This window comes from Ornithorhynchus anatinus, chromosome 17 (genome assembly GCF_004115215.2).
Source record: "Ornithorhynchus anatinus isolate Pmale09 chromosome 17, mOrnAna1.pri.v4, whole genome shotgun sequence".
Lineage (NCBI taxonomy): Eukaryota > Metazoa > Chordata > Mammalia > Monotremata > Ornithorhynchidae > Ornithorhynchus > Ornithorhynchus anatinus.
The window spans coordinates 25,912,145-25,926,000 of NC_041744.1; positions in this window are offsets into that span (position 1 = coordinate 25,912,145).

The following is a 13,856-nucleotide window of genomic DNA, read 5'->3' on the forward strand; positions in this document are numbered from 1 at the left end:
TACAGTTGATTAAAGATAGTGTCGTACTATCGAAGTCTAAATGTTCCTCAAATGATGACAACTAATAAATTAGTAACTTAAAATTGATTCTGCATTCATACAAAATAGACTTTCTCCACTAATTGGGTTTTTACCTTTCAAGAAAAAATTAACTTTTGATTTATTGTTAATAATAGTAATTGTGATGTATTTGTTAAGTATTTCTATATGACAAGCATAGTACTAAATGTTGGGGTAGAGAGATACAGATAATCAGTTTGGACAAAGTCCCTTTTACACATGAAGCTCAAAGCCCAAGGGGGAATCAACGTCAGTAGTCAATCACCACTTTTCAGGTGAGAAAACTGAGTCATAGAGAGGTTAAGCAAACTACCCAAGATCTCAGTTCAGGCAAGTGGCAGAGCTGGGAGTAAAATCCTGGTCTTCAGATTCCCAGACCAGTGCTCTTTCTAATAGGACACACTGCTACTTTTAATAATTACAGTTAAAAGATAAACAAAGCAATGCTGATTGAAATGTTTGGGGCTCTATAGGGGTCAGGAATTGGGGCCAGTTTTTAAAGAGCACAAAAAGCCCCTCGTACAGTGCTTTTTACCTGTCAAGCTCAATAAAATAATGATAATAAAAACAAAGGTAATGATGACAATATCAAAACATCAATTCCCTTTCCTTTATGACAACTCATTTTGTTTCTCCATATCTCCGTTCCAGAGCAAATATAATATTGAGTTCCATACTTGCACTATACAATCATTTCATCTGAAAACTAACTGTCCCCCAATTGGGAAATTGGTTGATATTTAGGCTGTAGTATGTATATGATTAGTTTGATATTTTTCCCCTAAATTCAGTCAGACTTCTTTATTTTTATTGTTAGAGCTTTAAGGAAAAATTAAACACTTGGTAAGATTACATCTAAATGTACCAATCAAATGTGCTATTTGTTAAAAAGCTTATATAGACCAAATACTGTATTAAGTATTGTGATAGATGAAAGATAATCAGGTCAGACACAATCCCTGTTCTCCTTGGAGCTAAAAGACTAAGTGAGAGAGAGAACAGGTGTTGTATATATATTTTACAGATGAGTAAACTGAGGCACAGAGAAGGTAAGTAACTTCCCCAAGGTCACAGAGCAAGCGAGTCGGGGAGCTTGGATTAGAAATCAGATCTTCTGATGCCTAGGCCCATATTTTAGCCTATAGCTAAGACTGCTTCCTAAGATTGTTTGCCCTCATATTTAGTTCAGTGAGAATGTGCATAGTTCAGGGACTGAATTATTCTAGAACTCTTAAGAGTTCACACCTGGCCCCTGTGAGACTTCCTTAATGATACTTAAATAGCACCAGGCTTTCAGAGACAATTTGAATTTTCAATTTCCCTGACTGCATAATCCATTTCAGGATAGAGAGAATACTATCTACAAATTCTTCATTAAAGCACAAAATAAACCAAATATAAGATTATCATGAATATTCAATACCTAACTTTAGAGGCAACCTCAAATATCAATACTTGACATCTAAATTTGAGAATGGTAAGAACCTGTTGGCATGACACCTGTGCACTTAAAGAAACAATAATTTCCAGTTGTTCTATTTAAATATGAAAACGGGATCTCCCCACTTGATATGAGAAAGGTTAAAAATGTTGACTATTCAATTTTAAAAATCAAGCATTCTTCTATAAATACATGTCCTCCTACAGGCAGATAATTTTAACAAAATTATTTTCAACCTGAATTAAAAGAAAAAATCCTTAGGAAAAACATAACCATAATGAGAAAAGTAACCTCGAAGGTTGCTACATAAAGGTATTACTAGAATATTGAAGAAAGCCAATTACCTATTTTGAAGGTTAGCCCTGCACCTTCCTGGTTTGGAAATAATCCCTTTCCATGTCTTCTCTGACAATTTGTCAATTCTATTCTTGTCTTTTCACCTACATACAGCCAATGAACCCTAATGAATTGTACCTATGAAGCAGAATATGTGCAGGCATTAAACAGCTTGGAGCATAGTATGGATGCCTGCCAAAGGCTATAGCATAAGCTGTAGTATCTTGGTTTTTCAATGTCCAGCAATTCGAAAACTACTGCATAAACCTAGCAATATTGTTTAGTTTAGCCTTTGGGAGTTTTTGGCATTCAGCTCATGTATTTCATACGTTGAAATTAATTAGATTAAACATACCTGTTCCCATCAATCAATATGCACTTTGAGATTATCATTGAATGTCTGAGTCATTTCCAACAGAATAAAAGAAACTAAAGTACCATTTCTAAATTGCTAAAAGTAAATTTAAATACAGGAAGAAGAAAAACTCAGCTCTTTCAAAACTGTGTATACATCATTTAGCTTACCTTAGTACAGCTAATAATGTTTCTGTCACAGAAATGATACTATTCATGATAGAAACAATTTTACCTTGGATAAAATAATAAAAAGTACCCCAAACAGGATAATCAGTAAATTTATTGCAACCTGGATTGTATTAATTTTAAATGTGAAAGAGGTTTGGAAAGTGTTTACTAATTGCTTTTGAGTAATGCTGTGTAGGTTTTCAGCAAGGCATGTATTTTAGACCTAAAAGAATGATAAATAGATAACATTAGAGCATTTTGGTTATTTATCTTTTCCGCATTCCAACAAATCACTTTTAACACAAACATTGCAATTTAGATAGTAAAAGATAATGTAATTTGTACTGTTCTACCCCAAAGGGTGCAAATAATCTTTTTCCATTTGTCTCTCAAATATTAATGCATACATATGCATATAAACCTACTTGAATATATACAATTATTTTTGTATGAAAACTTAATTGCAGTAAGCCACTGATGATTTAACTAGTGAAGCTTTGCTCATCCAGGTAATGTACTTACTGTATTAAAATGTTCCTTTTTATGTTCAATTTTAAAAATTAAGTAATGTTTTAGGGAGAAATAAATCTCTAGCACTTTAATGTAATTGTGACTGAAAATGTTATATTAACTGCTGATCCTTTGAGAAATTCAGAAGGAGAAAATACTTCCACTATAAAAGGAAGGCAAATTCCTACTGAATTTTGAAACACTGTATACAGCTATCATCACTAATTTATTGGATCATTAGGTAAAAAGCCAAAGTGATTTGAAGAGAGTGGCACTTACTCTGCTTCAACTTGACAAAGGCCATCTTTGGAAAACTGATGAGAAACAATTCTACTTGATAGGAATCAAGTAAAAGGGTTTGCAATGTTGGCTGTATTTGCATACAAATGCTGAAGTGGAGATTTGAGAAATGATCAGGTGAATTCACTTAGGAAGTTGAGTTTCTTAAGTAGATCTTTACCTTGGGTTCTCTGGATAGTTGCTTCAATAGTCCACTTCATTTTGTACATAAATACAAACTGAAGTCTGTCCTACACAGACAAGTAAAATGAACTAGTGGCTTCTGGGCTGTGATGGCCAGAGCAACTAAAAGAAAAAATTCCAAAATACCTGGCCTGATAGCCCATGGCTACCAGGAGATTTACCAATCCTTGATGCTAAATTATTTGCTCCCAAGGTTTTCTGGAGCTGGGTTAGATGCAGAGAAATAGGTGAAAGACTCCCTACTGTGTTCTATAATTTGTTTTTAAAAAATTGGGTCTGGTTTTCCAAAAAAATTGATTTTCTTAATAACTTCAGAGTAATATTGATTCAGAATAATAGAACATTTGAAATTCAATACATTTTGAACCTTATACAATATTGAACCTCAAAATCTTCCTTTATGATTGATGAGTCAGAGTGTATTGTCTCACTTTTATTAAATCATAATTTATGGGATGTAGCAGATTTTCACATCAATTTTACTATCCTTTCTATTGATTATTACAGTGATCTTCACTATTATGCGTAAAACATTGCACACACATGCTCTCTCTCTCATATACATATTCTCTTTTAACCTGCCCTTATCTTATAAATCATATTCTCTGGATTGAATAGTTGTCATTTTCTACAAGACAAAAGCAATTTGATGAGCGAACTAACCATATTTTGAAAAAAATAAGAGACCCACAAAATGTCTGATCAAATTTAATCTGGCTCATTCAGGTTTGACCTAATCAAACCACTTCTAAATTCTTAAGGAGAAAACTGCAATGTCTAGTAGTTGATTAGAGCATGTAAATATTTAGAGCTGCTTTTAAGGTTGATCTAGCCAACTTTGTACTTTTTATCCTTAAGGTTCATGCATAATTTTGAACATGATCCAGAAAACACTACAAAGAACAAAAAACACACATATTAGTAAAGCCAGGCTTGAAAAAGGATATCTGAGGTCAGTGGACTATATGAGAAGGGCTATGACAGCAGCAGCTTTACAGTGGGGAGATTACTCCTCATTGTCCTTGCATTGCAATAGATTCAAGCAGAGTGGGGACTGGGCTAGGTAAAGGGAATTAAACTTAATTTTTTGTGAATTTTTATTGTTTTATTTTTAACATTTTAATTCTTAGGGATATTCCTGGCAGGGCCAATTTGTTTCTCTATTGCTTTTCCTAGTGGGGCCACTTTCTACATAGTGTCAGTTTAGAACAATCCCAGAAAACAATCCCAGATAGCCAAGCTACTTCTCTTTTCTCGCTCTACTGGTGATAATAATGTTGGTATTTGTTAAGCGCTTTCTATGTGCAGAACACTGTTCTAAGCGCTGGGGTAGATGCTAGATGAGGGTCTCTACATAGCAGTGATGATTTATTGGAATCTGTACTGCACTCTTAGCCAGGTCTACAAATAATTCCAAAATTAAACCTATGTTTCACTTTTTGTTCTTCGTACTTGCTGATTGAATTCACCAGGTATCTGCCAACTATTCCCCTAATATGTGTGGGGTAAACCTGGCCTAATAAGTAGAGTAACTGAGAGGCTTCCAACTTTCAAATGTTTCATATTTCATATCCCCAAATACATCATCACACCAGCACCTTCCTGAAGAAAGGAACAAGGTATAGAACTCACTCTTGAAAGTAAGGCCTTTTATTACATGGTTTTCTGGTTACCAGTACTGGACCAATGCCCAGTCTTCAGTTTCAGCTGATGTAATTTTCAATTTTTAAGTATAACATTTGCACTCCAGAGAATTCCCACTCATTGCCAGATTGAGGTTGTGCAGGCAATTCTTTCTTATTTTTAAAAACATAAATGGTGAAGAGTAATATCCTTTTTTGGGGAATTTTGTCATCTTCATCCTCCATCTAGAGAGATACTAATCTTCTTGTACACATTTAGGTCATTTTTTCTTATCACCACATTAGGTCTAAGGGCTGACTTGAAATTCCCTGAGCAAGCTAACCTAGACCTGGACTGAGACCTAACTGAAAATTGGTTTTACTGAATATGCTGACACCCAGGAAAATATTTTCTTCCCTAAACTTCATTTTATTTTTCCTATACCGATATGGGTTAAAATATAAATACACAAACAACAATCTACTGCATTATATGGTTAATTCTATCCTATGCTGTGTCTTAGACATATTCAGTGCAACTGTTACTCTTCAATTCTTCAGTTTTCAATACATTTAAAATGATCAATTACTATTTATTATGATTACTTCAACAGTAAAAAAGAAGAGACAATCAATACTCTTTAAAAAAAGAAAAACAGGATTATAATCAAAAACATATGGTAATCAGAACTGGATCTGAGAAGAGAATACCCAGCAGGAATATTTTTTTGAAAACTTTATTTTAATTTCTTTGAAAAGGATTTTTCTTCTGTCTTTAAATCACTTCTTCTGACTCTAGACAAAGATCTTATCATGAGGGACTCCAATAGCTTGGAGCCAGTGGGGGAAAAAGCTAGAAACTAAAAAGAAAACATAGTAAAATTCTATCTTCAGTGAATTATTTTAAGCCTGACAATGATAAAATGGTGGGTACCATACTACAATTTCTGCTGCTTCATTTGTCTTTGTTGATAAAATGAGGACTGTCAGGGGCTGAGAAGGTCGAGCTCACAGCAAATTTAACGTGACTCTGTTGATTTGGGTCCTGAACAAGTTTTCACGTGATAAAATGATAAATGCACAAAACACAGGGTCTTTTTTCTTCCTATTTAATAAAAGGGCTGTAATTTTTAGGGTTTTCTTCTTGACAAGCTCATAAAGCAGATACAAGCAGAGAAAAGTGGGGATTTTTTTAGTGGAAGAGCTCAGAAAAACCTGTGACAGTTTCCCACTAAAGTTACTGGGTTTTTTTCACCAGTTGATATGTTAACCAGAGTTATAAATTTTAGATACTATTTAGACAGTCAACACTAGTATATGGTAAAATATTTTCATTAAATAATACAGAAAAGTAGCCCTCCTTTTTTTTAGATTGTTAGCAAATCATAAAGTTTCTTAAAATCATAAAAGCCTTTGATCTACCCAGTCCAGAGTCCTGTCTCTAATGGGGCAATAGGGAGACTGGAAATAAAAGCGAGATAGTGACTTCCTTTTATAACCATCATCACAATAAGGAAAATTCAATTCAACCCTACTCTCCTCATTCAAATTCCATTTTTCTTTTTCACTGGAAGAAATTACTTGTGAGTTGGAAACTACTACTGTACCTTAATCTTGACTTAATCTGGAATGTGTTTTTGTTGGGAAGGAATACTCAGTTTGAGTTTGGATGGGCTAGTATCTATAGATTATTTCCAGGATCTCCAGATTGATCTAAATACTGTTGTTCTTCAACATGTGGCTTAGAACCCAGATAGGTAAGACAAAATTTTCAGGGAATGAGAATCTTGTAATAGATGTAAGTCCTAAAGATTTTCTTGATACATATATACAGGGATCTAGAAAACAAATTTGGGGGAGGATGGGACTGGGCAATTTCTCCAAAGGTAGATGACAGTAAACCATATACAGGTGAATCCTTTCACTACCTAACTCTTGAGCTCAGGTAAGGTGGGGTAAAGCTGATAAAACCCCTAGTATTACTCTTAGGCTATGGCTCATTTTGACATTTTGCAGAATATTAGCAAAAGACAGACCAGTGTGACATAAGGCAATTAGAAATGGGACAACTCCTCCAAATTAGATAGAAACTTCAAGAATATCGGCACTACTATGGGGAGAAATGAACTAATTAATATATCATTAACAACTGGCATGAATTTTAGGAATAGCTTTCCATTTTAACTATTTTTTTTTCACTTATAATGAAATACCCTTGATGTTAAGCTAGATCAATTGTCAATATGCAAAAAAAAAGAATCAGCAGCAGCAGCCTCACACTTGACAAACTTAAGGGAAAAAAATCCAGCTCTGGGAGATGAACAAAGGCGAGAGAAATTAGATAGTCAAGAAACTTTCTTCCTGGGACAAATACTAGATTTAAAAACCTAGATAGATTTAAAAACCTATCCAAAAGATGGGAATTACAAGTTGGGGAAAGAAAACACTTCAACAACCTAGTTCTATTAGGTCAAATGAGAAAAGAGAACACATATAAGTGCTGTTACTTATCTTGATATAATAAAGCAACACGCAGTTAGGTATATCCAATGGTTAAAATTATTAATTCCAGCAGCAATGATTATATACTTTTCAAAGTCTCCGGCTTAATTTTGCTTAATGTGCACATGGCATTATGATCTGATTAGGAGTTTAGGCTTACCACAATTATTTAAGAGAGAAAGTAGGAGATATTAGAATGTGTCCATTCTCCTGAGGTTCACTCCTTCTTTATCTTCTTTTCAAAAACATAGAAACTATAGTAATTCCAGTGCATGGGAAGAAGCATAAATGTTAATTATACCAACAATTTGAATATCAGTGGAGCTAAGAAGTCCCGCACTTTGTCTTGATGTTCCCCTTGTTCATTTCTATCACTGTAGTATTGTCTTCAGAAAGTGGATCCCGAGATTAGCATATCTAGAGTGTCTGAAGGACAAATCAACACCCAGCAATCAGATATTTCTTAAAAAATAAAACTTTCATTGTAAAAAGGTAAAAAAAGGCAAGTTTTAACAAATTAGTATGCTAGTGCTCACATTTATCCTTTTTAATAAATAAGGATTGGAAATATAACCCTACCTAAACTACTGCCCTACTTTAAACTCATTTTGAGTAGGAAATGACTACCAACTCTGTTGTATTTGTACCGTCCCAAATTTGTAGTACAGTACTATATACAGAATAAGTGCTCAATGAATAAGATTCATTCATTCAATCCTATTTATTCAGCACTTACGATATGCAAAGCAGTGTACTAAACATTTGGTAGAGTACAGTATAACAACAAACAGAATCATTCCTGCCCACAACAAGCTCACAGTCTAGAGGAAGAGATAGACATTAATGTAAATAAATACATAAATAAATTTCTTGTATACATATATGTACATATATGCTGTGGGGATGGGGGGACGATGAACAAAGGAGGAAATAAGAGCGGCACAGAAACGAGTGGGAGAAAAGGAGAGGAGGGCTTAGTCAGGGAAGGCTTCTAATTCATAGATTATGTTATGATAATGACTAAAAGCATCCAACATTATTCTAAGAATTGCTACAAACACAAAGTTTTAACCCATAAGAATAAGTAATTAAAATACTATCAAGATCTGTCTAACAATTGTTTGGGAAGACAGGGAGAGATTTTAGGATGGTGAAAGTGACCAGGAGATGAAAGAAAGATTCCATTGTTCGCTTAAAATTTTTTTTTAGTGTTATTTGTTCAGCTCTTAATGTGTGCCAGGCACTGTTCCAAGCAATGGGGTAGAAACAAGGTAACCAGTATCGACACAATTCATGTCCTATTTGGGGCTGACAATTAATCTCCATTTTACAGATGAGGTAACTGAGGTGCAGAGAATTTAAGTGACAAGTTCAAGGCCACACAGCAGACAAGTGGCAGAGATGGGACTAGAACCCATTTCCTTCTGACTACCAGCTCCTTGCTCTAACCACTAGACCATGCTGCTTCCCTTCTCTTCTGTTGTTCTGTTTTCTCTAGCCTGCACTTTTAAATTGGATGTACCAATCTCAGACACATCGCACATTCAAGGACTAAACTAGAATATAATCTTCTTTATGAATGGATTAGTTTATATAAAATAAGGCATGTACTACATGGAGTTATTGCTTTTTTTTTGTTCTGATGTTCAGCCTGTGATGAATTCTCTAAATAAATTAATAATAATAATAATGTTAGTATTTAAGTGCTTACTATGTGCAGAGCACTGTTCTAAGCGCTGATGTCCTTGTGGGGTTATTATTTGTTCACCTCTTAGACATTATACATGTTCAACTCACACTATCACAAAAGTGTTTGTTTGTTCCTAGCTTTCAATGAATAAGGAAATATGTAGTCAAATTATTTCTGTGAGAGAGTACATTAGATACTTTTATAAACTATTTCAGGCCCTAGGAGTATAATTTCAAGGTTTTATATGATATCATCTGCAAAGTTTGTATTTTCTTATTCTTTCACCCTCAGAATTTATATAACTATATTAAAAACAACCCTCAGGATACCATATGGAATGTCTCCAAATGTTGACTTTGGGATTTGGATGCTTACCGTTGGAAAAACACTCCAGCAGTTCTGCCTCAAACCAATTAGACTTGGTTCAGAATATACCTTTCTAACTTGTTTGGAATTCTTTCTCTGACTCAAAAACCTCACTCAGATTCATTCATTCATTCAGTCGTATTTACTGAGTGCTTACTATGTACAGAGCACTGTACTAAGAGCTTGGAATGTACAATTAGGCTACACATAGAGACGATCCTTGCCCAACAATGGGCTCACAGTCTTAAATGGGGAGACAGACAACAAAACAAAACAAGTAGTTTGGCATCAATATCATCAAGATAAATAGAATCATAGATATATACACATCATTAACAGAATAAAGTAATAAATAATATATACAAATATGCATAAGTGCTGTGGGGAGGGTAAGGGAGGGAGGGAGTAGGGGGAATGGGGGAGGGGAGGAGGGGCATAGGGAAAGGGAGGGCTCAGTCTGGGAAGGCCTCCTAAAGGTGAACTCTCAGTAGGGCTTTGAAGAGGGGAAGAGAGTTAGTTTGGTGGATGTGAGGAGAAAGGGCATTCCAGGTCAGTGGTAGGACGTGGGCCAGGGGTTGCTGGTGGGACAGATGCAAACGAGGGACTGTGAGGAGGTTAGCCACAAAGGAGTGGAGTGTACAGAGTGGGTTGTAGAACGAGATAAGGGAGGTGAGGTAGGAAGAGGCTAGGTGATGGAAAGCTTTGAACTAAGAGTGAGGAGTTTTTGTCTATGCACCTCTCATCCACATGGCCAATGAGGTTTGGTGCTAAATGGGGAAGGATTGCTGGAGGAGGTGGGATTTCATGAAGGCTATGTGAATGGGGTTGAGCTCTGGAAAACTGCAGAGTATGGGAGAGTTCTGTCCAATGGAACAGTATGAGCAAAGGAATAAAGGTGGGTGAGTTGACTGATGAAAGACTGCCACTGAGTCAAGAGACCTGAGTTCCTGTCTTAGTGGCCTCATAGATCTCCTTGAACAAGTCTCATAACCTCTCTATACCAGTTTTCTCCTCTGTAAAATGAGGATGAATTCCTATTTTCCCATCCTCTTGAAACTAAGCCCGATGTAGGAAAAGATGTGTCCAATGTGCTCATTATATATCTAACCTAGAACTTAGCACAGTAATTGGTGCATAGCAAGTTTTAGTAAATAGCATCATATATGTCATGTCAGAAGAAAAATTCCCTTCTTTCAATAAGAGAATGTTACTCTAATGAAATAGTCTGATGCAACCAAGAGCTCCCCAAGCCCAAGAGGGCCATAGGTGCATTCTGTGAAAAATGTCAGCTGGGGAAAATTATGCTTTAATGCCTAACTTGGGTCTAATCTAAGTGACTATTGAAAAGGTGTAACAAGTGTTATTTTATCTCCATCACCTGTTTCCCGAAAAAGATTTTAAAACTAAACTAGAGGATGTAGTGTCTTATCACATCAATGGAAGGTATCAGGTCAGGAACATTCTGCCATCTGTCAGTCTGTCGATGGACACTGCCCACTCTTCACAGCAGTAGGAAGGAGAGGTTTATCAACTAGAAAACCTATTTCATCACAAGGAGTGTTAAAGTTGTATTGGATTAAACTGAAGATAGAATTTGGGGTAGGGACTGGACAAAAATCATCTTTCGAATTTACTTATTTGATGAGGTTTTCATTTTTAACTGCCTTTGATGTTTTAGGATTTTGCAATGTGAAATTTGCCAAAGGAAATGGTGAATTTAAGCCTGAATAAAGGAATAGCATAAAAAGAGATCAAGTAATCTACAAGACTATCTAAGACTGGGAAATAGGAGACCTGGATTCTCTGTTCAGTATAACACCCCTCCTTCAGTATGACCTTGAGAAATTCAGTTAATCAGTTTCAGGTTTTTTTGTAAACACTATTTCATTGTAGCAGGTAGTATAATGTGCATCTAGGCAGTAGTTTCTATTGAATTTACATAAAATCTAGCAATAAAATTTGAATCGAACTGATCTAGTTTCATAACTCTACAGTGACTTTCAAAATACAACAACATTACAATAAAATTGGATGATGTAGTTCTAAAGTTAGAATGCTCTCTGCTGCTGACTGAAAACACTAGTACCTAGTGAATAATTTTGTGCTATACATTTCATTTAACCCAATAGACTAGTTAGGGATTTATGAGACTTGCTTGAAATGTGCAAGAATACCTGGTGGGGGTGTTGTTGCATAAGGAATTCACTTCTTTTCTGTAACCCTGTACTATTCTTTTCTATCTCTATTATCTGGTCAATTTCTTTCTTGTATTGAAATTAGGAGCCAATGTTACAGCTTTCATATCGCTCATCAATCAACTGCATCATTATTTCCTTATGATAATCCCTATGATCCATCAATAGCATCACCATGGTCTTATTCCTCTGCCTGCCTGATGATAGTATCCTGTTCTGTAGATAAACAATCCAGCGCATTCTTTTTCACTGCAGCCACATTCCCTTGAATATTTTAATTTTATGTTTAGAAACCTCTTAACTTCCTCTTCTAACTAGGGTGATACCTTCTCTGATGAAACAGATCCTAGGAAATAAGTGCATATTTTAATAGCTATCCTTGTGTCCTTATGGGTCATTATCTATTTCATTCCATTCTCCGTCCTTCAGTTGACGTGAATAAAAGATCCTATGTGGATGAATTTTGAAAAATAAGTTCTTAATGAGGTTCTAAGCTAGAGGAATTATTTCATATTCTGCTCTTAACTATAGGTCAAGCTTTTGTGGGGCCATGTCAGGTCAAGGATGGCAACGACGTATTCTGCACTTTTGCTTATACCTGGACTCAGACCCCATTCTCTGTACTACCCTTCTAAGACTTTGCCATTTGACATGATGGGAGAGAGAGAGAAGCAGAGGAGCAAACAATTGAGTGACTCTTGAATGGCAATGAAGACAACAGATAGCCACTGAAAGCCACTGTGCCCCCAAGGGAGCCAGGGATGACCTGCAACCTGAAGCAGATATTGGCAGAACGTAGCTCTGATCTCCTGCCCAAATGAACAGGTGCCAAAAAGTGAACTCTTTTCTTTTTTATTTCCTGAAATGGTAAGGTAATACCATGAGGAGTCCTGAAATGGAGAATCCTTTTACCCTATCTCACTTCTATATTTTCTGCTTATACTAAGAGGTGGTCTGTTTTAAGGAGACAAATGCTGCCTCACACAGGCCAGTGACAACTTCTAAATCTGTCTCTTCTGGGAATTTTTGTAGGGGACATGTGGATATTGAGCAGTAATAGCAATAATAATTGCTAACTGTGGTATTTTTTAAGTGCTTACTATTTGCCAGACACTGTTCTAAGTGCTGGGGTAGGTACAGTAATATTGGGTTAAACTCAGTCCCTCTCATATATAGGCTGCACTGTCTTAATCCCCATTTTACAGATGAGGTAACTAAAGTTAAATGACTTGCCCAAGGACACAAAGCAAATAAGTGGCAGAGTTGGAATTAGAACCCACGCCTTGCAGCATAACTATCCCACCCTAATTTCTGCCCCCAAATGGACATATCTCTCAGTCATCACCATTTCATTTGGTCACATTGCAACCGAGCTCTTGCTGTTTGTAAAACGAGAGTTGTCAAGGCAACTTAATACTCCACAATTCATTGTTTGTACAGTGCATTCATTTTTCCAAAGCATTTTCACATGGGGTCACTTCCTATTACCCTAACATGCCCAAGAAGTAGGGAAAAGCAAATATTATCCCCCATTAATGAATCCCCATTGCTATTCCAATCAAGGAAAACAAGGCCCAAAGAGGTCAAATGACTTGTCCAATGTCATACAACAGGCCAGTGGCCAGGCCAGTGGCAGAGCTAGGAGTAGATCCTGGAATTCCTGACTCTCAGCTTCAGGGTCTTTCCATGCTGCCTCTTGTGTACACTCCAGGAATGCAGGAAAGTAATGACCTTTGATCTAGGGCCCTGTGGGCTTTCACTACTCTACAGAGCAAAGGCTTCAATATGGTCCTTATGAGGTGGGGCAAAAATCCCTACCCTATACATAAAGCCTGAATTTATCCATTACTATGGATTTGGATGCACCCTTGAGTGGGATTATTACAAGCCTGTTTCCTTCTCTGCGGAGGCAGAAACAGACTTAACAATGAATAAAACAACGGGGCTTAAGTTTCAATATACGAAACATGGAAGAAAGCTATCTCAGGCTGTAATAACCTTTGTTTGTATCCAAATGCCTTGTAACTCAGAGACCATCACTTGGGAACAGGAAAGAACAAACAAGACAATTTCTACCCCACAGCATATTCCTAAGCAACTATAAGCTATCCAGAACAAATAGCCTA